At 37.1% G+C, this 25,291-nt stretch overlaps 1 protein-coding gene across 1 annotated transcript in view; it reads left to right on the top strand.

Moving 5' to 3' along the window:
- Positions 1–2,022: 2,022 nt before the first annotated feature.
- Positions 2,023–25,291, top strand: part of LOC134653557 (connectin-like) — a 37,071-nt gene continuing 13,802 nt past the window's right edge. Inside the window, exon 1 of the mRNA XM_063508939.1 lies at positions 2,023–2,055. The gene's annotated coding sequence lies outside the window, so the exon portion shown is untranslated. The remainder of the gene's footprint in view (positions 2,056–25,291) is intronic.

The raw sequence follows: 25,291 nt of genomic DNA, 5'->3' as shown, positions 1-25,291 counted from the left end.
GCAAACGCTAGGTAGTCACTGATTATTCACTCCTGTGCCTCTTCCAGCGTAATCCCTCCTTGTAACATGTACAAACATATTTTTACCAAACCCTCGATCCCGCGGGATCTTTTAGCAGTTTCGTTATGACGCGGGCGAACGGAACCATTATTGTGAATTAGAATGTAAGACAGGTTCATGAATGAAAAATTTACCAGCACTTGGATCATGTTTTACGTGCACGCTCGGCGCGCATTTATGCGGTTGACTGTACGTGTTAAAGACGAGGCTTCTGAGTCATTGAACTTTCTAGATGAGGAAAGGTTTTTGACAGGTAGGTATTTGATGCTAAATTGTATGCAAAAAATGTGTTTTGGTTAGTAAAAGGCCCACACGGTCTAAGAACTTGCACGCAATATTGGATTCAACACGTTTCCATTTTCACTAATGACATCATCCTCCTAGCTCATCATAATGTCGGGACATTTCCCGACATTTTGCTACGACCACGAGTCACTTGGGAACCTGGGGTCCGCTCGGCAACTTAATCTGAAGAAGTAACGAAGGCACTAGTTTTTATGAAAGTAGTTATCTGCCATGACTAGGGTTTGCAAGATCCGTAAATTTTTCGGATCCGGATATTTCGGATATTAAAATTTGACGGATCCGGATATCCGGATAATTCGGATAATACGGATCTGTATCAAGAAAGGTGACGAAATTTACAACTTACATACAAGGAACAGCTAGTAAAATGTAAATTGTTCATATTTTAGTTAATTACAATTATTAATAATTATTATATGCTCAGAAGAATTAATTCTAAAGGTGCCTAAAAACACCGCTTTAACTTCGGCGTTTTTTCTTAAATTTGCCATTATAAGCTCACAAAATAGAAAATGGACAAAAAGTTACATTTATGTACTTGTATTATTTTATACCGGTGTGGTGTGATATAATTTATACTATTAAAAAACGTACTTCCTTTACCTTGGTAAAATAGCTATACCTTCAGTCGTTCGACTGAGAAAAATGGCTTAGAAAAAGTATCTAACTCATTTATTCAGTCCCCATTACAACAATCTTCCATTATAGGTATATATAAATCCAGTTAATTACTGCAAAATAATGTAAAATTACTGCAAAAGTTTCGGGAAATTAAGAAATTTGGGCTACAGCTTCTTAATAACGAGAAAAAAATATCAATATTAGTTACTCAGCAGCACATCAAACACATGTTATTTATGTTAACAGAAGACTGGGAACCGACACGATAACACAAAAAAGTCACTGATAACAACACGCACAAGCACTAATGATGTTCCAGGTAGACGACCCAAAGGCGACTGAGCGAAAACCTGATAATAATTACTTTAAAACATACAAATATTTACCCTTATTCCAGTCAGGAGGCATGCAGGTAGCTCGTTTTAATACTGTTACTGTTACTACTGTTTAGTTTAAGCAATTATTTGTATTTATTTTATGACGTTATCGCGTACCAATAACGCGACCAATGCAATATTTAACGGATCCGTGAGATCCGAAATATCCGGATCCTATGAGACGTTGGATCCGGATCTTAGATTTGACGGATATCCGGATATTTCGGATATCCGGATATCCGGATCTCAAACCCTAGCCATGACGTTACAACCCAGGGGGGGAATTAGGCCTTATTGGGAATAGTCCGGTTTCCTCACGATGTATAGGAAACAGGTAGGTCATATTGATTTTTGCACAGGAAATTATAAGTAGACATTTTTGAACCAAGATATAAAATGATAAGTACCTATAGATCCAATGTTTGAATTATGGAAAGTATTTAAATGTCTTTCTCTTGCAGTTGCTAATACGAGTGTTAGGATACGTTGGAATTTCATCACTTTATTCTTTCAAATAGCTTTGAGTCCCGTGACAAACCCTAAACATTTTCCATTAGGTATGATAAAATATTTCTATTTTATGAAAATACCAAGTAAACAATAAAAATAAAATGTTTCATCCTAATATCAACTTACCAAAATATATTTCTTTTTTTCAGATTCAATCCCTCTAAAAATCGAACTGAAAAAGGTAAGCAACAACCTTCATTATTTTATTTGCCTTCGATATAAGTATTCACTTACCCTTTATTCCAGCATATAATGTTATAAAACCAGAAATAACTCGATTTACTATGATATCAAATTTATTGGGATACGGTACACGCGTCCCAAAATCGTATGAGCCATAATAAATAAACATGAATATAGTTGACCGAATCTATTTGGGCCGCAGTAAAATATGATAAGTAAATTTATTCGCGAAAATTGTCCATCGACAGAAATCGTCATAAAAATGAGTATCACTGAGGAAAAAAGGCAAGCAAGCAGTATTCGCCTTGGATCTGATCCAATAACAGGAGTCCGAGCGATGCCCATTCAGCTGAAACCAATTTTATATTAGACGTAACTGCTATTAGAGTAATAGTGAATCCGCTACTTGTTTGCGAAAGTTGTGAGTTAGGTAACTTTACCCGGGGCGAACGGAGCTATAGATATTGGGACAATTTTGTTAAACGGCCTGCTGCAATTTTTCGGTGATTTAAAATGGCTTTTCAAATCGGAAGGTGAATCTGAAATAATATTTTTTGAAGCTAAATGATCTGTGGATTTGAAGTTATTATTTTTTAACTGATAAAGTTCGCAATTCGAAATAGTTTGTCGTTTTGCTTTTGAGAGTTATGGGAATAATATTATATATTGATGAAATTTAATGCCAGTTTGATATAAATATTGCAAACAATTGAATACATAATTATAATAATGAAAGTAGCTGCACGCAAATTGCAAGTGTATCAAAAATATAAAAGTAGACATAATTCGATGCTTTAAATTTCCCGCAAAACAGACATTGTTTTCAAATTACCTATTTGCTGCTATTTTTTTTCTTTCAACACCCAATCAATTAGACGAGAACCAGAAGTATACTGTACCTCCAAAATGTCACATTCACACAAAAGCTGAGCACCAGACCGTTATCAGCAACCACATTAGTTCCGGGTCTCCATAACTCACTGGTACTTGTACAAATGCACAACAAAACAGTTCTAACGACGGGCCAACCCCAATGCCACAAGTACGGTGTAAATATAGATGAGTTGTCCTGCGAAGGGTAGAAACAGGCTCGTTATAAACAATCATGATATTCATGATATTTGTATTACTGTCGTTTTGGAAACATTCTTACAAATATTTTTTATCCACAGAATTTTTAATGTTTAAACCTTGGAAGTCAGTTTTGAACTAATTTGGTTTACATGGATGCGTGAAATGTTGCCTACATTAATAAAAATTGCAATGAATGATAATAATGATAAAAAACTGCACAAAGACACAGCCGAGAGAAACATTTAAAATACGACAGAGCAACAGAGGACCTAAGAGCCTCTTTTACACCACTAGTCATTTCATGCGACGGAGCCATAGGGACTTAATACAATAGTGTCTTAAAGAAAACAGCTTCAAAATTGAATGATAAATGGGGAAAGGCATATATTCACAAATATTTTTCTGGCTGAAAGTTAAAGTCCAAATTTCTGTGATAAGAGCTATATCCATAAGAGTCAGAGGTACGAGACGACGTATCAAAGCTTTTGAATGCGAAGACGGAGCAGGAATCCTCTACTGAAAATTATAAGAGTGAAGGTGAAGAGAGAATATATTTATATTTTTTATGTAACTCCTACTGTCTCCTCCATATATTGTTTACGTCGAAATAAATAAGGTTGATGATAATAATATATTAACTGTTACTAATGTAACTCTTACTGTCTCCTCCATTATATTGTTTACATCGAAATTAATCATGATGATAATATAAATAGTGGGGATTCGGTGTAACAATAATAGTGGGGACTATACATACATACTGGGACTGTTCACTGGCACATAAAATGGAATTAACGTAATATATTTCTCAGGAGAAGTGAATTTTTAACTAAATCCCACTTTACGAGGTAATTCTAGAGACGCATTATATGTTATAGTGTGCACTTTCATTTCACAACTTCAATTTTCAATTTTTCCGTCACATGCTTTGAGTTCATAATTAGATTCCCTACATAATTTTAGGTAAAAAAGCGATGTTTTGCATGTGCAAGGCATAACAAAGGTTTTTACCCGCCTCTTTACGGTAATAGGCTAATAGGTACAATGTTTTTGCGTAATTGCCCTGCCTTTTACTAAAGCTTTACAACGACAAGTTCCACGGCCTCTCGTATTTCTTTTTTGTAATGACAGTATTTGCAAGTATGCATGCTATTAGCGAGGAAAATATTTTCTGCGGAAAATTATGAAGAAAACTGTACCTATATAGTCGAGTAAAATAGATGTAAGAAGGTAGTTAGGCACTGTATCATTCAGGTATTTTTTGTCATTATATAAATAAGTGTGGTAATTATCAGGTAGGTACCTACCTAGTTTATGTTTACCCTTATGAGATAGGTACAAAAGTCAGAAGTTCAACTGCAAAGGTAGTTTATATAGGTAGGTATTTGACGTGGCCAGATCATTTCATAGTGTTACAATAATTTCATGAAATGATCGATTGGCCACATTACGAAAAAGCCCAACCATATCATAAAGTGATCAATTCTAAAATGGCATTTTATGAAACGATTAAAATCTATTTATGATTCCTTCGCTTGCAAATTTGTCTGCGTAAAATTAATTACAGTACATCGCTTATTAATTTCTAAGGAGGCAAGTACCTTTGAGCGTTATGTATGTTCATTATACCCAACTAATTCAAAAGAAAGTGGGTGTCAATTCACACACTGTCGTTATTGACATAAAATATAGTTAAATTAAAATACCTAATAACATAAAATAATTCTAATTATAACACGTAAAATTTGGCATTATTTGCATTTGACAGTTAAATCGTGGCTACATCATCAAATTTGATCATTATCTAGAATCTAGATGCAAATGTCTTAACAAAGAAAATATGCCCAATTCCCAGCAGTCACCCATTGACCTTGCAGCGCATGCCAACGGTCTACTTTGCCCAGTATAAACTTTGCCATAAAGCGCCAACTTTGCCCCATAAATCCCGGATTCATGTTCCCCCGACACTCTGAAACTGTCGTTTGCACATCGTAATAAAAACATTAAATAAAGTAAAACTGGTTTTTAATGAACTCCCACTTAAGTGCTATGAAGAAATATGAGTCGAGTAAAAAACTGGGCGCCGGCTAATGTGCAGAGAAGTTTATTCTATTGTGTAACAAAAACAATTATAGCGCGTGATTTAGTACGCCAACTTTATGGTTCGCTTCGAAATAAACGGTTTAGAAAATATTTCCTGAATATATGAAATTGCACATGTTTTAAAAATGTTTTTATTATTATCCCGTTCAATAATGTTAGCCCAAACTTTGAATTATGAGACGAAGGTATTGGTAGTGTACCTATTTATATATACATTGGCGATGATAATCAAATACAGGGTTATTCAGTAGACGCGAGCAGGATCAACCCTACTGACTCACTGGCGAATTCTAATTTTAATTATAGGATTAAGGCACTAGTTAGCACAATAACTTTATCTATGTGTTGTGGCTAAATCATAGATTTTGATCATTTTCATGAAATTCCATGAAATTCCATTTTAGAATTGATCACTTCGTGCTATATGACTTTTTGCCATCAATTCTAAGTTTGATATGTATTAGTAGTTTTAATTTAACTAAATTATTTTTTGAAAAATAAGTTTCACCATGGCACTGTGCACCTCGTTTTAAAAAGTAAAAACGCGATTTCACTACGGCGTTTCGGAAACCTAGTTTTCACTGGAGAAAACACGTTGTCATTAAAAAGCGGCCAAGTGCGAGTCGGACTCGCCCATGAAGGGTTCCGTATTTAGGGGATTTATGACGTATTAAAAAAAACTACTTACTAGATCTTGTTCAAACTAATTTTCGGTGGAAGTTTGCATGGTAATGTACATCATATATTTTGTTTTGTTTTATCATTCTCTTATTTTAGAAGTTACAGGGGCGGGGGGGGACACATTTTACCACCTTGGAAGTGTCTCTCGCGCAAACTATTCAGTTTAGAAAAAAATGATATTAGAAACCTCAATATCATTTTTAAAGACCTATCCAGATATAAAAACGGATTTTTACAAAAATAACTATAGATATAAAAACGGATTTTTACAAAAATAATTACTTAGTTAAAGGTAACGATTAGTACATTAAATGTTGTTTACGAACGTGGAATAAGACAAAATGATGTAGGTATTATTAGTTTATCTGACCTTAAAGACCTGTCCAATATTCCCAACAGTAACTTAAGTGAGGTAGGTAACGTTTACTGCCCCCCAGGGTGCTTTAGCGGCAATTTTAAACACACCCATTCTTTAGTCGTCGATTGTGTTGTCGGGTAAGTGGAGGTTATCTATAACATTATTCACTGGCTATTGGTCTGTGCGGACTGTGAATTGTAATGGCTTTCTCTTAAAATATCGAGGCATCTTAGCCCCGAGGTGGGGTGAATTTGTGCGTGCAAAATAGACCCGGTAGACGGTAAATAATTTAGCAGATGTAGAGATAGTACAGTTGAGTTCACAAACAAACAAGCCAACGTTTCAAAAATATATTTTTTACACGCCTCTAAGACTCTGACATATATTTTTGGAATTTTGGCTTCTAAAGATTTTTGTGAACTTGACCGTACAATCAGTGCCCTAACATAGGTAAGTATTTATACTTTTCTATACCTAATGCTAGTATAGCGACGCGTGCAATTAGCAATAAGCAAATTCCCAATTAGTAGGAGCATTCCATAAAGTTGTATTGAATAAACTTTGTCCCGTATAAACTCAAAGAATGTAGACATAATTTTCACATCAAAATGTACGTCCGAATTGGCCTCCAGTTATCAGAGTCCCATTTACCATCTGCATGATATCCAGAGGTTCTCGAACCGTAAATTTATTCAATTGCACAATGACACACTCGTCGTACACAGCGACTCGCGGCGAGTCAATCGTCCGTCGCTGAATGCCTCGATTTACCTTTAGTGCTGTTCCAAATGCTTGCCTACCAATGGCAATTTGGTTGCTTGAGACAACCAGAAGGCCTGCCGCCATGCCCGGCCACAACGACAGCACAAGACCACCCTCAACCGGTTATCTCATCGCGTGGCCAGCGCGCTGCGCGGCGATTGACAGTACGCGGCACGCAGCTGTCGTGAAGGCGACTGATGCACTTAGTGCTTGTAAATGGAGACCAAGATCTCCGAATCATGTCGTGCAAGTGACTAAAACATTCGTGAATTAAACCGTTAAATTGGCTTAAAACCAGAAGGAGGCCTATTCAAATAGTATTTCTGGAGGCCAGGGGCCTTACCATGATGTCTTATTGCGCTTCTTTTTAAGACCTAAACTGAATTGCTAAAGGACGGAGCTACATAAGTCGCATAACTCCATCTCTTAGCAATTCAGTTTAGGTCCTAAACAGAATCGCAATAAGACATTGCATGGTAAGGCCCCTGTTCTGTTCAAATCGGTGCCAAGTTAGCTTAGACGGACTCATCTTCATAATTTTGCCACGGCTCATGGGGGCCTGGGGTCCGCTTGACAACTAATCCCAAGAATTGACGTAGACTCTAGTTTTTACGAATGCGACTGCCATCTGACCTTCCAACCCAGAGGGGAAACTATGCCTTATTGGGATTAGTCCGGTTTCCTTACGATGTTCTCCTTCACTGAAAAGCAACTGGTAAATGTCAAATGATATTTCGTACATAATTTCCGAATTACTCATTAGTACGAGCCGGGTTTGAACCCGCGATCTGCGGATTGAATGTCGCACGCTCTTACCTCTAGGCCACCAGCGCTTGCTTAGCTTAGACGGACTCTAGGTACATAACACATAACAGATGCAATACTTAAAGTTGTAGTGAGGTCACCTTACTTTGGGTCGTCCGAGGCTAGACCATGACTCGCTCAAGCTTGCGTACGCAATAAGCAATCGAGCTGATCTATCTGACAGTGCATAGCAGATCCTATTACGTTTGTATTGAATTCGACTTCCGATCGATTCCGCCTAAGGCGTCAATAATGCATGGAGTTGGTTCAGAGATTGGTAAATGGTAGTGATCCAATCGTAAAAAGCAATCAAAAACCGGCCAAGTGTGAGTCGGACTCGCGCACGGAGGGTTCCGCACCATCAACAAAAAATAGAGCAAAACAAGCAAAAAACGGTCACCCATCCAAGTACTGACCCCGCCCGACGTTGCTTAACCATTTAGCGCAACCTCTCATTTTGTGTTCTCTTTTGTTAGTTTTTAAGTTTGTTATTGTGCTAATAAATGCTTTTTCTTACTTTTCTTTTTCTTTCTTAACTTTGGTCAAAAATCACGTTTGTTGTATGGGAGCCCCACTTAAATCTTTATTTTATTCTGTTTTTAGTATTTGTTGTTATAGCGGCAACAGAAATACATCATCTGTGAAAATTTCAACTGCCTAGCTATCACGGTTCGTGAGATACAGCCTGGTGACAGACGGACGGACGAACGGACGGACGGACAGCGAAGTCTTAGTAATAGGGTCCCGTTTTTACCCTTTGGGTACGGAACCCTAGCTGATACCTAGGCTGAAATGTTTAAATAATGTAAATGAAAATGATAAATGTAAATGAGAATGTGAATGATGTGAACGTAAGTATTCATTTTGGCTTTGTAGCAGAGGTAATATTCAAATTATAACAGTATTTTTTTTATTGCACCAATAAATTTACATTAAAATTGTTCAAATACTTCAAGGCAATATTTCTAGGGAAAAAATCAAAATATATCTTTTCCATTTGTGTTTTTAAGTAGTCACACTACCTACAATCACTACATAGTATAAATAAAACAAAGTCGCTTCTCGCTGTCTGTCTGTCTGTCTATGTATGTATGTATGCTTAGATATTTAAAACTACGCAACGGATTTTGATGCGGTTTTTTTTTATAGATAGAGTGATTCAAGAGAATAATTAACTAGCGACCCGCCCCGGCTTTGCACGGGTTAACAAATTATACATAAACCTTCCTCTTGAATCACTCTATCTATTAAAGAAACCGTATCAAAATCCGTTGCGTAGTTTTAAAGATCTAAGCATACATGGGGACAGACAGACAGCGGGAAGCGACTTTGTTTTATACTATGTAGTGATTCTTAAACTAAGGTAATTTGATATCAAAAAAAAAATGCTAAGATTTAGTAAAGCAGAAGTATCAAATCAGAATTGATTCCAAATCTTCCAAATCACCATGATGCTTTTATACCTGAAAGCAGCTACCAATTTCTCAAAATTATTATAGTCCACAGAAACCGATATCTTATAGATTATGAAACGACGCTAGACGTAAAATCTCGTCTTTGTTTTATTCTATTAAATATTAAATTTAATCGCCTTGTTTCTAATTGTAGCAGAAAATCAGGAGAATTCACTGATAATGACAGTCTCAACGGAATATAAATCCGTTAACAGATCTCAAGTATTATTCAAAATGAGAAGACTGCAGGCTTTCAATTTGGACGGGATTGAAATCTTTATAGTACAAACAGCTATACTCTTCACTGTCCGTCGATGGACCTTATGCCTTTTGTAATAAGGTTTACGAACTGTCAATTAACAGTGTAGGCGATGGTACAAATATTTTGTGTCTTGGTGTTTTATTTTTATTTTTTGGGTTTTAGCAATGAAGCTTCTGAATATACGAAGCTTCATATCTCGTTCACAATATTATGGACTTTAAATGATACAGAAATTTAGCGAGATCGGCCTGAAACTTAACTTCGACAAATGTGAATTGTACATTTCCGAAAACTTAGAACCTTCTTTAGCACCCCAGGTACTTCAAAGTTTTTCGAGTTTAGCCCCAAACATTAAAATCTTAGCAAAGGATAATCTCCACCTTCTCGGCTCCCCCATTTTCGATGAAGCTATTCCGTCTGTTTTGGCCAAATCTATTTCTAAATTTCGTGTTAATTCAGATCGCTTAATCAAAATTAGTAGTCATTCGGCCTTATTTATTTTAAAATTTTGTTTGTTGGTTCCCAAATTCACGTACTTGCTCCGTTGCTGCCCTATCTGGAAAGTCGCTAGTTTAGTCCAACCTATCGATAGTCTCCTTAAATCACAACTAGAATCGATTTTAAATGTCCGTTTTAACGAACCGGCCTGGACCCAAGCTTCTTTGCCCATTAGGTTTGGCGGTTTAGGAACACGTACAATATCGAGTGTTGCTCTGCCGGCATTCTTGTCCTCAATCCATAGCACGTCTGATCTCGCAGGTAAAATCCTTAAAACAACAAACTGCGAGATCGCGTGCTTGGATGAGGCCAAGAATGCCTGGCTAGCTAAACTGCCAGATGTTCCACCTAGACCCGAGATGCAAAGGGCCTGGGACAACTTAGCTTGCACCGCCGTTATGAAATCCCTAGTTGACACTTCGTCGGGAAGGGACCGCGCAAGGCTCTTAGCTGTGTCCAGACCAGAGTCTGGACAATGGCTACACGCCTACCCATCACCCAATACCGGCACTTTCATCGAGCCAAACACTTTAAGAATTGCTATTGGACTCCGGGTCGGAGCCGATGTATGTGTAGATCACAGCTGCGCCTCTTGTGGGGCCCCTGTTGACCGCCTTGGCCACCACGGACTCGCCTGCTCCTGGGGCGCCGGCCGCCTATCCCGTCATGCCGCCCTCAACGACATCCTGAGGAGAGCGCTCGTCAGCGCCGAAGTCCCTGCGGCTCTGGAGCCCCAGATCGCAAGGGATGACGGCAAGCGCCCCGACGGGATGTCGTTGATCCCCTGGCGGATGGGCCGCGCGCTGGTGTGGGACGCCACCTGCGCAGATACGCTGGCGGCGTCCTACATTGCAGCCACCAGCAAACAGGCCGGGGCGGCGGCTAACGCCCGAGAACGCTTCAAGGCGAATAAATATAGTTGTCTCGGCGCACACTACGAATTTGTAGCCTTTGGCGTCGAGACACTAGGTCCGTGGGGAAGGGGGGCTCGGGGGCTCCACAAGGCGCTCAGCAAACGCCTAAGGCAGGCCACAGGTGACCCTCGCGCAGGCAGCTTTCTCGCGCAAAGATTGGCCATAGCAATCCAGCGCGGGAACGCTGCCTGCGTGATGGGCACCTTACCAAAGGCGCAAAATTTTGATAGGTATTTTTAATTTTTAGCTTTAGTATTAGTTGTACTTAATTCTAGTTTTATATTCATTTTATAACACTTATTGTGCAATAAATGAGTTTTAATAATTTAAATGATTACTAGTATGTTGAATCACTTTATTTTTATTTATCTCATTGGTCTTCTAGGTGTTAGTGAAGAGGTTGGGATAGGGAAGCGCAAAATGAGGTAGAGGACAAGAAGGTCATAAAGGGTAACTTTATATTTCATAAACTCGTGTGAAAATTCAAAGAAGCAAACTTCAACTTCAACTTCAACATTTATTCAGCAAATAGGCCACAAGGGCACTTTTACACGTCAACATTGAATTTACATAAAAGCAAAATAATAATAATTATACATCAACAATTATTAAATACAACTACAACTACCAAATCAAACTAACGTAATACAATTACTTAGAGATGTATAAGGTCTCTTAATGTCGAATTACATAAAAAAACTATAATAATAATATTAAAATAAAAACAAAACAGATACATGGAAAAAAAATCTAAACTTATTTAGAGGTGTAAATGTCTCTAAGTGTCAGAACTAAAAAATAACATAGTTTATCAAATTATCCTTAGAGATGTATAGGGTCTCCAAGAGTCACAATCCTGTATGATTAACACATTACGAGAAAAAAAAAAAAACATACGAGAACCGAATGAGGCGTCTCACTGCAATTAAATTAAAAAATAAAGTTACTAAATATATTCGTGTTAGCTTAAACAGACCCGTCTCCACAAACAGCACCCGTTCACGAGTACGACGCGTATCTCAGCCATCGCCTCCCTCAACCTTCATTCGGGAAAGTGGCGACCCGATCAACGACGCCACCGTAAGCAAAGACTTTTAAGCGAGCATGACATGTTCAAGCTACCGGCCTATATTAATATTAAAATAGTGATAACACTTAGCTGTGAGACACAGCATTTTGTGCTCGTATGTTACATAAAAGACGGTATAGCTTCACATAATTACTAGCCTAAATTGACTTAGAGATGTAAAGGTCTCTAAGTGTCCGAATCATTAAAAATATAAGTATGTACAATAAAATAAAAATAATAAAATGAATAAATACTTAGGGATGTAAAGGTCTCCAAGTGTCAGAATCATTAAAAATAAAATAAATAATTACTTAGAGATGTATATGGTCTCCAAGTGTCCAAAACTAAAATTAAATTAAACAATATAATCAAGCGAGAACATGATTGTCTCATGTGTCAATTCTACTGGACACTAGCATATTTAATTTACAATGAAAAAACAATATTTATTGAACTCTTATCATACTATCGAAATCAAGCTACAGGCTTAAAGGCATCTCTATCGTGTATAAAATCATTTACAGTGTAGTACGCCTTACTTAACAAGGAGCGCTTAATGTGTGACTTAAATTTGGTAAGTGGTAAATTCGCTATGTCAGTAGGGACTTTGTTATAAAAACGTGTACAGTTCCCGACGAAAGACGTACTAACCTTACGGAGGCGGTGGGCGGGCACAGCAAGTTTATGTTTGTTTCTAGTGTTATAGTTATGGATGTCACTGTTAAGCTTGAATTCGTGGATGTTTTTCCGAACATACATAATATTCTCAAGTATGTATTGAGATGCAATGGTAAGAATGTTAACCTCTTTGAATTTCTCTCTCAGAGATACTCGAGCGCCCAGTCCATAGATGGAACGTACAGCTCGTTTTTGCAGCACAAATATTGTCTGAATGTCTGCCGCTTTTCCCCACAACAGAATTCCATACGACATAACACTATGGAAATAACTAAAGTATACCAGCCTGGCCGTCTCTACGTTTGTTAGCTGTCTGATTCTCCTCACTGCATAGGCTGCTGAACTGAGTTTGCCGGCTAGAGTGGCTATATGTGCATGCCATTGCAGTTTTGAGTCTAAAGTGACTCCCAGGAAAACAGTTCGATCTTCAAATTCCAGCGTATCACCTTTTATTTTAATCTTGCTGTTAGTTACCTGCTTGACGTTAGGTAGCGTAAACTTGATGCATTTGGTTTTCTTGGCGTTCAAAAGCAAATTGTTTGCCGTAAACCAGTTTACTACGGTAGATAGCGCTTCATTAATGCTATCGAAGCTATTTTCCTTTCTGTCCACTTTAAATATAAGGGAAGTGTCATCTGCGAATAACACTATATCATGTCTATCTTGCACAACTTTTGGTAAATCATTAATGTATACCAAAAACAGGAAGGGACCAAGAATTGAACCTTGAGGCACTCCGAGGGCTACCGGGGACCCCGCTGATTGAGCTCCATTAATAACGACTCGCTGAGTTCTATCCGAAAGGTACGATGAGACTAGGTCAAGGGCACTAGCCTTTATCCCATAGCGGCTTAATTTTCTCTTTAAATTTTCGTGATCAACGCAATCAAATGCCTTTGACAGATCACAGAAAATTCCCACAGCATCTTGAGCTTTTTCCCAAGCGTCAAAGATGTGTTTTAGAAGTACCGCACCGGCGTCAGTAGTAGATCGACCTCTGGTAAAACCAAATTGATTGCTATCCAGCAGTTTATTTCTGTTGAAATGTGACAATAGTTGATTCAGAATAAGTTTCTCGAACACTTTGCTTAATGCCGGTAGTATTGAAATTGGTCTAAAGTTCGCTGGATCTGTTTTCGTTCCTGATTTAAACAGCGGGATGATTTTACTATGTTTCATAATATCTGGAAAAATACCAGCATCAATGCATCTGTTGAAAATCTCAGCCAAGTATGGTGTAATCGATTCAATAATGGAATGTAATACTTTGACTGACAGGCCCCAAAGATCTTCTGTTTTCTTTAAATTTAATGACCTAAAAGTCTTAAGAACAGTGTTCGGAGTGACATATGAAAATTTGAAGATTTCTGTACATGCCGCCACATTTGTCTTCAAAATTTCTTCAGCGACGTCTGGCGATGAATTAAGAGCCTTTGTCGTTTCTACCGGTATATTCGAGAAAAACCGCTCAAAATGATCTGCCACTTCACGATCGGAACTTACTAAAGTGTCAGCAATTCGTAGGTTGTAGTGCGGATCCTTCATTTTACGTTTTCCAGTTTCATTGCTGATTACTTGCCATTGCCAAAAGTATGTATCTAATGCAAATTTTGGTTATTTCCTCATGTTACCTGGTAGAATAAACTTTTGAGTGATGACTTTGACTGGCTAATAACTCTGTTTTACTCTCGTGCCGTGAAACCCTCAAGATTTCACTAATTTTTTTTTTGAATATTTCGCTTGCCCGGTATCAAACACGAGGGGTTAAAAAAACTTTGTCCCCTTATAAAACAAATATCTATCTGTTTTCCCTCTCCTCCAAAGAAAACGAAATTATTCATAAATTTGTTTCTCCCATAATCATTTTACCATTTTGAGCGACCCCAAAGAATTTTAAACAACATCATAAAACAATGATATACTGGATTGTCAGTTCAGAAAAGAATAATATTCCCTAAGATGTCCCATTCGACTTTAGGGTGGTTGATTGAATTTCTAGCAGCTATTCTCATTTGAAAGGACGAAAAAGCTTATGTCTAGGAAGAACCAGCTTATTATGACCTGGAATTTCATATGCACAAAATAATCGGTGAGAGCAGTTTAATACTGGTTCGAATTCGCTGTTCGAATCCAATTCGGATATTCTTTTTTCCGCATGATTTCGAGGGTATAAACAGGGGATCTTGCCCGCGGACACCGCGGAGATTTTTTGGGGTACAAATCAAACAAAAGTGACGCGGGTTTGTTTTATTTTACTCGGCAAACAACACTGATACCTAAGTACTTATATAATATGTGCACATGCGATGGGTTTGTGGTGTTATACCAACATGGTCTTCTAAGGGAGAATTTGTTTTATTTTCCCAATACCTACAAAAGTCCGTATAATCTAATTAAAATTTAAAATTATAAACGACGACCTGTCTGACCTAGTCAATATAGTGACATTTTAGTGACCCTCGAAACGATTCGAACTTAAAGATACGTCAAAAATTTTCTAAAGATACGACATGGATCGGATATGTCAGAGTCAAACGTAACGTTTTTTTTTATTAAACTTCAATTTGACACTGATAAATCCGATCCATGTCGTATCTTTAGCAACATTTTGACGTATCTTAAACTTCGAATCAGGCCGCAAGTCTATGATGAAAAAACATTTTGTTTTCGCTTAGCCTAGTTGTTGCGAACGCAACCTTTATTTGTATAAAATCTCAATACCTATATTCCTAATGCAGTAGCTAAACGCGGCCGTCGGGCTCGGCTAGTATTCGGCAGCTTTTTCTTAAGCACCAATAAGAGCGCTCCACATACTTTGTATCCCGGCCAATTAGAGGCACCTAAATTTAAACCACTTTTTGTACTATTGAAATTATGCAAATCACTCTCTCATCAGCCTTCATACAATAACCACACCACTTCTACATTTAACCGTTTTGGCAAGAACCCTTGTAAACCAGTATCTTTGGAAGATTATATCAGTTCACTAAGAATTGAAGCTTTTTATTTGAGTCGTCGAGCTCCTGACCTGCACGGCGGCTACACTAGTTAAGAATAAGTATGTATACATTTTAAATATACTTACTCAAAAACCAGCCAAATAGCATTCCGACAGTTATATAAATTTTAAAGCCGCAAATAGTGCAGATTCATTTGTATGACCAACGAATAAATCTTTGTCCAACCACTATAATAATGGTTTAGGATATCGCATTGCAGTCACGTACATTGTGGTTGTTAGGCGCAGTTATGTTACAAGTGCTAGAATTGTGGTGGCAAATTGAACTCGTTCTTAATGCAACCTAGCCATGGTCATAAATGTCACTTGGCATTCTGAATTTATGCCACTTTTTTGAGATGTTTGAAGCGGTTAAGTACGCGGGGACTTAGGAAGTTCCGGAAATATGAGTCTAATTTAATATTACAACAAGAGTTTAAATAGGAGTTTGATACTTGACTCCACAGTCAAACTAAATACAGTTTTATGAAGCTTTGTTAAATTGTAATTTTATCACATTAATTATATAACATAAAATAAATAATAAAAAATACAAAATAAAATAATTAATCTTGACTATAATTGTTTCAATAGAATTGTATACACAGTACAATACAATAGTACAATACTTAATAATATATATACAAATGTTAATAAAATGTGAACTTTGAAAGTCATTACGTAACTACTTTATCTGTACCTAATGCCTTAAATATTATGTAAGCAAATATATTAAACCAAATGGAAATAATTTCTGGAGGTACATTCAGATTCGAATAAAATTTAGGTATAATGATAAAATAAAATCAAATGAAAAACTTATACATATTAAAAATCTTCCTAAGTGTGAAACTCTGTTATAAAAAGTCTAACAATTTCTTTCTTAATCTTAAGTGAATACACGGTCTTTTAAGTTATTTATGTGGCCGTCAGAAACAATTCCAACATCCAGAGAAAGTTCTGGGTTATTCTTGATCTTAATTTGTTTTCATTTCTTCTTTTCTATATCTCTAAACTATAAATAATTTACTTTTTACTTGGTAGATACTTAAAGCCAGACAGTTACGTTGTTGGTACATTTAATAGTTCTTCATATTTTTCTTAAAATGTTCTCTGATATATTTTATTATTTATTGTGAAGCATCTTTACGCCTTTATTTTTCACATCAAATCATTATACATATTATATTTCTACTTCGTTCTAAAACGTATTCACATTATAACGCTATTTGCTTTAATATCGATGCACAAAATGCGTAGGTAGGCGACGCGACGACGCTATGAGTAGGTAATACCAAGTAAGGAAACAATTTTTGCAAAATAAAGTTAAAACTTAAATTGTATTTCAATATAAGCAGGCGGATATAAAAATGCCAACAGCAAAAGGATATGAGATACGTCCAGTTATATTAAAAGGAGAATGGCTTGACAGGGTGAATTTAAAGCTTGAATTTATAATGTGAGCTTCATGCACACACATTCGTCACTTACAAACTCTACTATGTATTTACATTTTTTTAAGCATACTAGGAAGGCGAGTTTTAATTACCACTAATTCATGTTGTTGACCAATTTTTTTTGTGTTGAAAAACATCATCTTATATTGAAATCAGGGGCTTGTTTCTGAACTGGAAAGCTTTGACTCCTTATTGACTTATAAGATGGACTCCTTATTGACTCAACTTTAAATGTCTTAAATATAAGAAGGTTTAGAAGGAACATTATCAGTACGAGAACATTACCGAGACGGATGAATCGTTGGGCAAGATTTTGAAATTGGACTTTCGATGTGATGAAAGGACATTCTGTCAACAAGCTAAATCATTTTGTCAAGAAGGACGAAAACAGACACGTGAAAAGCTTTCATTAGATAATTATTATGCTAGACATGTTCATGATAGTTCATCATAAAACTAAACAGCAACAATAGTTTGTTTTCTTTATATATTTTTTTAAAATTAACATTTTGTTCCTGCATCTCGGGTATTTATCCCGCGGTACGGGTTGGCCAAAGCTTGGCACGTGCCAGCGAATTGGTGCCAATAACGTGTACGGACGTCGTCAGCTGTCGGGGCCCTTTTCATGAAAGATTGCTCGAAAAATGAGCGTTCCACCCGTGTACAAACTTTCTAAAATATTTGGGTCAAAATTTATTTTGCTGTACTGTATCTCGCCATTTGATACGATATTATTTTTGTGTCTTCTACGAAAAAATAAAACCTATGTGTTACTTCAGTTATTAAAAACTTAATTTCGCCATATATATACAAAAAATGTAGATTTCGACATTTTTTGGTACAAGACGACAAAAAGTTTTTGTCCCAATAAACTTATTTAGGGGTGAAATGAGCATTTAAATATTATATTTTTGACAAATACGCAGTATTATTATATAGCTCCTGTTTGAATGAATAATTTCAATTTAAATATAAATTCAAATAACTAGTTCCATCAATTTTCGTTGCTCCTTCGTCAAAATATACCTATTCGTAAAAGAAACAAAGGGTTCACGTTAACATTTGATTGTGTAGATAGTTGCCATATAATTATTTTAAAAATCTTTATAATTATGGCAACTATCTACATTTTGACATACCGCGCGATTCGGGAAATGATTTAGAGATTCACTAGATATGAAATAGTAAAGATATGTGACGTTCCACTGCAAAAGGCACCATTGCCCCGGCTGAATATTGGAGCGGCGTTAATAATAGCGTAAGCGCCAGCCGCCATAAAGTACCTTTTACCATGGAACGTCACATATATTTACTATTTTATATCTAGTGAATCTCTAATTCATTTCCCGAATCGCGCCGATACACTTTCTTTATTTGACATACTCTTTCACTTTAGCCAATTTATGACGGCGGCGTGAGCCTAATGTAGAACCCCGATACATCAAAAGATCAGTAGCTCCTACTTTTGGTAGGTCGCCAGGCCAAGAAGGCCGAGTAATGGTAGCGTAAAATTTGTAAAAAGTACGAAGACTTATTTTATATGAAGCACTACGCTTTTTGCTGTTACAATATAATATTAACTTCGTGTTGCTCTTTAAAAGCGTCGCCATACTAGCGTTAAGGATAACTCACGTTAGACCGGGCTGTGTCCGGGCCGGAGCTTCCGAAGCTTCGTTTTCTATGGAAAGCATCACATGATCACCGTCATCTATCATAGAAAAGTGAGCGCCGGAAGCTCCGGCCCGGACACGGCCCGGTCTAACGTGAGTCATACTATAAGCGATTAGCGATATAGGCAATTTCTACATGAAAGTTTTCAGGCGCGCAGTTCACCCTCAAATATCCACAAAGTATCTCTGGTTGGCACCATATCACAAAGTATTAATTAATTTTTCTTTAAAAGCTACATCACTACAATTATTTTGATAATTTTACAGGCTCAAAGTTTACCTTAAAATACCCAGAAATCTCTCTGATTTTAATATAGTGTTGACTAGTAGAGAACACCATTGTGGGCTTGTGTAGTTAATTTTATATAAGAAATCTTTTTTTGTAAAAAAAAAATCGTGCTACACCGAATTGTAGAAGTTTCTATCATTCTCATGTTATGACTTCGAAATTAACTGCACCCCCACCACAAAGCACAAGGCACTGGTATCAAAAACCTATAGAATGATATAACTAGATGATGTCCTTACTGAGTCCCCTTTAGCAAGACCGCAATCATGCTTCAAGATCGATCAAAAACTTATTACACTTGAGTTTGGAACGATTCTGGAACGTTCTATCAGTTTTACGGTTCGGTTTACGGCGATAGAATTTAAAATTCGAATGTTGACGTTGTGGTTTGATGAGGGGGGAATTCGATGGTTTGTAAAGACATACTGCCGTATTCGAACTTCAAGATATTCACAAGAGACGACACGTACTAGATCCATTCTAGATACGTTATAGTTTAGATTTCAACTAGTTCTCTTTTGCAGCGCAATTCGAGCAACCAATGTCACTTTTACGTTAGATAGAGTTAGATATCTATTAGATGTGAATTGGATATCTAAGCCATATCTTGTGGAAATCGTCCAAGAGTATCTCCAGAATCGCGCAAATGTCAAATTTGACAGGTTAGATCTTAAACATATCGTTATCGTATCTTAGCGATGTCTAAAAGATATCTAACAGATGTCTATTTCAAAATCCGAATCGGGCCCATAATCATACTTACTGCTTGAGTTTACCTTTGTGTTTACAAATTGAGTAAAGGGGTGAGGCCGCGCATAGTAAGTATGACAATACTTGTGGTAATAGTAAACATGGCATTACATTAAGTATTAATAGTAGAAAATAATCAGCAATAAGTAACAATGTTACCAATTATTAAACAATATACGAATTTCGTCACCGAAGCGTTCTTTGAAGCGTCAGACTGCTGTATTCGAACTTGAAGATATTCACAAAAGAGACGACACGTACTAGATCCATTCTAGATACGTTATAATTTAGATTTCAACTAGTTCTCTTTTGCAGCGCAATTCGGGCAACCAATTACGATAGATCGTGTTAGATATCTATTAGATGTGAATTAGATCTCTAAGTAATATCTTGTGGAAATCGTTCAAGAGTATCTGCAGAATCGCGTTTCCTAATATTCTACGTGATATTGTGCTGGATAGGCATACTAGTACCTACTACTCTTGCCCTTCTTAAAACATAATAACTGTAAGCTTGGGGGATAAAAAGAGTTTGTTAATAAATAAATAATAAATAACCTCTGGAGTTGCAGGCGTATATTATATAGGCTTCGGTGACTGATTACCATCAGGCGGGCCGTATGCTTGTTTGCCAACGATGTCGTATTAAAAAAACAAATAAATGGGACCATCTTAAGCCGACCACTGACTAACAGGCCGCCGGACGATATCGGCCTGTCAGTTAGACCAAAAATTTGACAGTTCCGAACGACTGACCGGCCGATATCGTCCGGTGGACTGTTAGTCAGTGGTCGGCTTTACACAAATCCACCTAGTTAACTCAGCAGGGCTTGTGGTACTTACAAAATATATTTGTGATGAATAACTACAAATTATACAATAAAATGCCCTTACTGTGGTATTCTAAGCCGTGACAAGGCTAGTTGATCTGCAAGATTAATTATTAAGCTAATTACAAACTAACAACATTAGCAAAGAACTGTAATTTAAAAGCAATACGACAAGGTTGCCGGTTGGCGAGATAAAAGCAATCTCGAAAAAGCAGAGTGTACAAAACTATGTCAAGCGCGAAACGACTCAATCAAGGGTTTCTGCGTTTCAGGCAGATCTCCGGTGAAAAATAGGAGCTTTACCTATCGGGGAAATAAAGTGGCATTCGTTTTGCAGTCCTTCTTATGCGGGCCGTAGAAAAGATAAGAACTGAAGGCTCACTGTCTAATGTACCTGTCAAGTTACCCGATTGTTGACAGGAAAATACCCGGAAGATTTTAACGCAAGACGAGGGCATGGCATGAGTGGTGGGGATAACTGACAGAACGGGATAGTCTTATGTATCTTTCAGTAGGAGTAGCAGAGAAAGCGCTATTATTGTTTGTCCTTGTCACAGTCTCACATTTTTTTATTCCCCATCATAAATTATGGTGGGATACAAACAAATGCGTAAAGGTCAACTTGATGTGAAAAATGTGAACAGTAAAAAGATTTTAAAGAAAAATATTGAAATCCGTGTTTCGTGTGTATGTATTTGAATTTGAATTTTGGGTTGTACAAGTGACTGCCGGCAAAAACAGGACAACGTAACTTTTCACAGGTAAATACCTAAAAATACTTTAAGGATCGGAGAATGACATACGGTACTTTTTATTAATCATCATCATCATCCACGCAGACGAAGTTGCCCGCCGAAAGATGCGTCCCGCCGAGTTTGTTGCCGGTCCCATATTGGAATACTCTCCTCCAATGGAGGGGGGATTTAAATCTTCTCAAGGCAGAGGTGTAGGGTTAGAGCCGCTGTAGCTTTATTTGATGTTCATAAGCGTATTGTAATATGCCTACGTGAATACACTATCTTTTCAGTGTATAAGTGTAAGTGTAAGAACATGTAAGTTTGAATTGACCTTCTGATGACAGTTTTGACGGGATTCCAACTGTCGCCTGCCATCGGGCATTTTAAAGTGAGCCAACGTTGGCATAGTGTAGGATGGGCGTTGCCAAAACGATCATGACATTATTTTCTATTTTGCATTGTGTCTGAGCACAGAGTAGCTAATAACTTGCGTGGTTTATGGCCATTAGTTTATGAAATATAATGGTGATTTAGATAACGGTAGCTTGAAATTTAGTCTAATAGCCTAAGGTGATTGTGATTAAGAGCAAGTAGGTATGTAGCCGATATGTATCGGCCATCGAGGTTTTCGGTGCGTGAATGATTTGAGCAAGATTAGAGTTAAACACGTGAATCTGAGAAAACATCATATTATGCCTAATCAATAACTACCTCTCTGTGAATTTTTATACACACTAAGAAACAATTTTCCGTATGTACATAAATAAGTGCATGTAAACAATAAGCATAATTGTGAGTGTGTGCTGCCGTGACATTGGAATTCTTGTGATGAGCTGATGAATAACTCGCAACTTTACCCAGCAATCATTATTATAGCTGGTCAACCAAATCTTGTCAGTAAAAAAACGCGCGAAATTAAAATTTTCTATGGGACGATATCCCTTCGCGCCTACATTTTTCAAATTTGCCGCCTTTTTCTACAGTCAAGATCTGGTTGACCAAGTATAGTAATGATAAAAACCGGTGAAAAATATTTCCGAAACTACATACTCGTACTATGTTGTCTTGTATGTAAGTCAAAGGGGTTAACGCGAAAACCGAAATTCGCAAATGGCGGGGATCTTTCTCTTTTACTCTAATGAAGGCGTAATAAGAGTGACAGAGAAAGATGCCCGCAATTTGCGAACTTCGCTTTCGCGTTTATATGCCAGACTTGTTGGCTTCAGCCCGTCCAAGACCCACATCTGTCCACAGCGCGTTACAAACAAGACAAGCTTGGTATTCACATGTAGCTTATTGAAGGACTCAAGCTAACCTGTATAATAAGAAACTCAATAAATAATAAATATTACGAGACAGACTTATATCGACCGGGATATGAATCGTGATTAGGTACCTTTTCAACAAAAGTAATAAGTACAAAAGGTAATCACGGTTCATATCCCGGTCGGGTCGATATAAGTCTAGTGAAACTAACCGTGAATCATTCAAAACTGTTATTACGAGACAGTTTTACTCAATTCGAAGTAGGCTCACATCAATAAGGCTTGTGTTATGGGTACAAGTCTTCAACCCAGAGGGAAATCAGTCCTTATCGGCCATATTGATTGATGAATTTGTAAAGGTTACATTGTTTGTGTTGTGTTATTCTTAGTTATAGTACTTATAGTATATACCTAGTTTATAAGTAATTAGCTCTTAATGTTAATAGCCTGCCTACACTATCGCATTGGGAAACTGTTAAGATAGCTGTAAGATTTATTAAATAAATAAAAAAAATAAAAAAATAAAAATAAATATTCGTCTTTCTCAGAATGTTTTCTTCACCGAAAAGCGGCTGGTAAATATCAAATATTTATGCCCATTTGCTCTTATACTAGTTCATTCATACGAATGCTGCCCTGCATTAGGTAAGCTTCCTGAAAGCACCGTCTTCAACCCGACTATAAGTCAGCTCAACCCGGATCCAATTTCTAGTGTTTCTTAGCTCAGTTTTAGTGCTTTACAGATGTTATAGTGAACTTGTGCGAAGTCTTAGAACTTGTCGGATCAGATTAAGTTGGGTCAGTCTAGTGCTTGTCCCGAGGTTGCGGATTTGATCTTGACTTGTAAGGATAGTTTGGATATTATGCGTTTAAGAACATCGGACAGCAGAATTGCTCGAGTGCGGAGTAGCCTAATTGAGGAAGACATCAAGATTACCACAGCATAGGTATGTTTTATTTCTACAGTGCTTCAGAAATCGGTACTTGTCATAGAAACTATAAACAGTGAGAGCAAGCCACAATTACTAAATCCCCGTACAGTTTTTAAGTACAACGTGACACTTTAAACGTGACACTTTGTACACTTTTTAATCACACAAACGGGTCTACCGCGATATAGTTTCATTGTTTTTACCTTAAATTCCGGCGTAAAAACACTGAAACTATAACGCGGTCCCGTTTGTGTTTTGACACTTCTGGAAGTGCAAAGTACCTTAGGCTGCATTAATCGCTTAGCAATATACAAAAGGTTAATGATACAAAAATAACTTAAATATATCTAAATATTAAAATATTTTAATCTAAAAGACCTCCGCGAGTTGTACCGGGTGCAAAGGTGCCCATGACACTTGCCGCGTTGCCACCAGGTACGAATACGAACCCGTGCGAGCATCAGGTACCAATCCGCTTTTTATCTATGTTTACTACGGTGTAAGTAAACTACTTTTCTTAACCAAGATGATGGTTTATAAAGTCACTTTGTACGTACCAAACAATAACAGTACAAAAGCATGTTCAGTAGTGACTAGGGCATAAGTAGTTAGCATTTATTAAGTACATTATCATTTGCGATTTTTTTTTATTAAAAATGGGCTTACTCATGGCCACAGACTAGCCGAGGCGAAGACGTGGCCTACGATGGAGCGAGTCTGCCCAGAAAGTGCCTGTTCACCCTTGATTAGACTTGTTATTAGACGCCGAATTATTGTCTTAAAACTTGATCCAAATCGACGTGGTTAGCCGCGGTATTCGGAAAACAAGATCCGTTCTAGAGAAAAGAACGATACGATATGTACTAGATACATGGTAGTTTAGATTTCAACTAGATATCTTTTGCAGCTCAATTCGGGCAACTAATGTCACTTTTACGTTAAATTATCGTAGTAAGATCGTTTCAAAATCGGTTTTATTAGATCTAAAAATAAATAAAGAGACGTTTTAGACATTGTGGAAATCGTTCAAGAGTATCTCCAGAATCGCGGAAATGTCAAATTTGACAGGCTAGATCTTAAAAATCTTGTTGTCGTATCTTGGTGATGTCTAATAGATATCTAGTTCAAAATCCGAATCGGGCCCTAGGTATCATATTAATTTGCCTAAATTTAGAAGATTTTGGTTTGGTTTATTTATACAAATAGCAATACTTAAGGCGAGGTATGCCCGGGGAAAATTTTCAGATTCTGTCAAATTACCCCATTTCACACACAAGCACACTTCACGCACACTACCTCACTTTACTGGGACAGGTCAGTGACCCAAGCTGTTTTTTTTTAAGATGCAGATGAGAGCATTTTGAGTTTAGTGTTAACCATTGGCCTTTTTAGAGGAACATGAACTGTAAAAGCGTTCCATTGAAAGAAGAAAGAGAAACAATACATTTTATCTTGCTTTCCTTGTCTGTTAATGTCAAACGTGACGTACTTAAATGTAAATAATCTAATTCATTTGATTGTTGTTGAGATGCGCATTGCGCATACTAAATAAACCGAATAAATACGGAAGTCTTCAGATGTAGGTAATACGTTATTTAGGTACCAACTGTATTCTGTCCGGCTTTCGATAAGGCGCAAAATCAATTCAAT

Source organism: Cydia amplana, chromosome 13 (assembly GCF_948474715.1).
Source record: "Cydia amplana chromosome 13, ilCydAmpl1.1, whole genome shotgun sequence".
NCBI lineage: Eukaryota > Metazoa > Arthropoda > Insecta > Lepidoptera > Tortricidae > Cydia > Cydia amplana.
This window is presented reverse-complemented; position numbering and strand designations above follow the sequence as displayed.